The 3,330-nt window shown below is 28.5% G+C and overlaps 1 long non-coding RNA gene across 1 annotated transcript; it reads left to right on the top strand.

The window, feature by feature from the left end:
- Window positions 1–608: 608 nt before the first annotated feature.
- Window positions 609–3,330, top strand: LOC130668066 (uncharacterized). Its single transcript, XR_008989948.1, has 4 exons — window positions 609–1,949; window positions 2,029–2,128; window positions 2,207–2,550; window positions 3,137–3,330. It is a non-coding gene; the product is annotated as an uncharacterized LOC130668066 (long non-coding RNA).

Below are 3,330 nucleotides of genomic sequence, written 5' to 3'. Positions count from 1 at the left end.
ATATTATTTGATACACCTATAATGTAAATTGATGAATTTGATTATTGAGAACAGTATTATTGAAATTGTAGAAAGAAACATATTTATTTATTTATTAAAATTTTTAGGCCCTGAAGCCTTAGCTCCCTAAAGGCCTTACAATGAATACAAAATGATAAATATATATAGAGAGGCGCAAAAATAAATTTCATAATAATAATAATATCGCCTATGACAAATAAATTATAATAATGAAAATAACAATGACAATAATAAGTTACGTTGTCTCAAAGCAAGTCGATCAAAATTATAATTTGCTGAGTACAAATGACTGTAGTTTTAAAAAAAAATTTTTAATGTACAGTAATTACAATCATTGATAATCATTATCTATAAAAAACATGTCGAAAATTCGTTGTAATCAACAATTGTAACAATCTCCCCCAGTAATTGATTCCACACTCTAACTGTCGTAACAATAAACGAGTTATCAAATGTTGCTATCCAAGCATACGATAAACTTAACAAATCAGTTTGTCTAACAGAACGTGCACGAACTGAAGTTAAAACGCTGAAGTCTTGCAGTAGTATTCTACATGACGTAAACATAAGATACTAATAATGAACAAAATGTATATTGTACTATGTATTTGTTTTGCTTCGATGGCCGCAAGAAATCATGATTGGCCAAATAAATTGTATTCTCTATCTATCTATTTATGTATCTCTACCCAAAGTCGATCAGTCTTTGCGAAGTTGAGTAAAATTATTGAAAAAATTGTAGTATAGTGTGTAAGTTTTATTTATAAGGTTCAGTAAATAATAATAGTATTTAGCGTAATACTTATGGATTAAATAGATATGGATTTTGAACTAAGTTTGATCTAATGATCATTAAAGGGTGGAGTAATTATAAACCATAAAAGTATAATTATTGAATCAAAAAAATCGTCACAAAATAGTACAAGAGATGAATTATTTATGTCATGGAAGAGTTGAATAAAAACTTTGATAAATTGGTATTTTAATGACAGGCATTGTATGAATTATTTAGAAACTCATAAAAGTTTAATCAGAGAATAAAATTTAATTAAGGAATTAATGTTGAGTATTTTAATAACTTTAAACTATGCATGTCTACTCTTAGCTATGATATTTGTAGTTTTTAAAATACCTTTGAAGTTGAAGGTTTAATTGTTAACAATGAGAGTTAGACCAGAATTACTATTACGTATAATAAAAATACTTGGCGAAGTATCAGGAATTTGGCCAATTTTTGAATCAAAATTGTGGATGAGAATGATAAAGGAATTAGTATGGTTTGTGTCGATAGTTAATATTACATTGATAATAGTTCCTATGGTATTACGTATACACAAAGACATACACGAAAATCAACCATTAAATGCACTTCATTCTCTAAGTGCGCTACCGGTGTATTCAGAACCATTCGTCAATCTTATTATATGGAAGTATAATAAGAATCAAATTCAGGTAAACAACAAACAAAACAATTTTAAACAGGAAAAAAATGTGATGTATTTTTATTTATAGGGATTATTAGTGGAAATGTTTGATTACATAAAATCAGTTAAAGGCAGAGGCAAAGATGTTTTAAGTAAATCAATGAACCATCATCTGCCTTTATATATATTTGTTGTTGTATTTTGTTCACTGGCGTGTGTTTCTCATGTATGCGTTCCAATTTTTACGCCTCTAAGACTATTACCTTCTGTAGCTTATTATCCATTTACTATTGAACCATATACAACCACATATTACTTAGTTTATACTCAGCAAGCTATAGCTAATTTACAATGTGGATTACATCACACTGTTGCTCCAATTATAATCGCAATACTACTGTCTTATGTAACAGCAAAACTAAGAGTACTATCATTAGCATTGAAAAGTGTTGACAATGTTAATGAGTTCAATGATTGGATACAACAGCATCGAGATTGTTTACGGTACGATCGATAATTGAAAATTGAATATTTAAATTATAGCATACATTGTTCTTTTCAATATATACATTTGTCATTACAGATACTTTGAGCAACTCGATGAAACTGTACGTTTCATCATTTTTAAAAGCTTTGTTATTATAACGGTTTCAGTAATCTTGACGGGTATTAATATCGTGCATGTAAGCATTAGTGGATCTACAATAAATCATTTTTATTGAGTTTTTAGAGTAATTAATGTAATTTTATCATTTTAATAGGCTTCAAGTCTTATAGAAACAACTAAATTTTTATCTATTGTTATTACTGGTTGTTTAGCAATTTATGTATACATTCCACCAGCAGATGATTTATCCGAGCTTGTAAGTTAGACATATACTCTATGTTTTTATATAAACTACTTCTATTGTACCATTAAATTAATGTTTAACATATAATATTTTAGAGTGAAAAAGTATCATGGTCACTATATGAGTCATCATGGATCGATCAACCAATCGTAATACGGAAATCGATAATTATAATGATGTGTCGATCCCAGAAGCCGCTTACTATTTCTTTCAGGGGTATCATACCTGCTTTGAACAAAAATTTTTATTCCACAGTAAGAATAAATTACAAAGTAGTAATCAATTTTTTCAATGAAAAAGGAAGTAGGGGTGGGGGCAAATTTCCCTCAAATTTTTTTCTTTACTAGCAAAAAAAAGGGGACACAGAGGTGTCACAGAGCAACGTGGAACTCTTGAGACAAGATAGGTCGCCATAAAAATCTCACTCATCAACATAAATTTGGGACGATTGGGTCTTTTATTTTTTTTTTTTCATAACAATGTCAAAAGATCAGGCAGTAAAGCCAGTTTTGATTTGTTGTAAAAGAATAAGCTTTTTTGTTTCGAAAATTATGTCTGTTTAGCCCCCTTTTTTTGTTAAAGTATCAAAAAATTTTAAGTATTTTTTCAGTTTTCATTTTTTATAGCTGAGTCATATTGGTACTGAGTACGTATCTGGAAATCAAAAAATCATTAAATCAGTGAAGAAAAACTCGCGTGATTCGCTTTTTTTCTTGAGAGATCTATTCACCCCTCCCCCCTACTTCCCCTATATTATTACTAATAATTACCGATAAATATATGTACAGTACATTCATATTTATACTTTTCTATAATTAAGGTTTTTATATTTTTTTCTAGTATCTGTCATTTGCCGTATCCTATTATATGACGTTACGTGTTTTATTCAAATAGGACCATTGTAATAGAAGAAAACTTTTTACAACTGAAGACAGTAAATTTTTCTTATTAATTGTATCGATTTTCATTTCTCCATGTACAGAAGTATTATGTAATACTTTCATTAATTAAGTTTAAGGCTGATTTTCCATATT

Source organism: Microplitis mediator, chromosome 5, assembly GCF_029852145.1.
Source record: "Microplitis mediator isolate UGA2020A chromosome 5, iyMicMedi2.1, whole genome shotgun sequence".
In the NCBI taxonomy this organism is placed as follows: Eukaryota; Metazoa; Arthropoda; class Insecta; order Hymenoptera; family Braconidae; genus Microplitis; species Microplitis mediator.
Note: the sequence above shows the minus strand (reverse complement) of the source record. Positions and strands in the feature narration are given on the sequence as shown.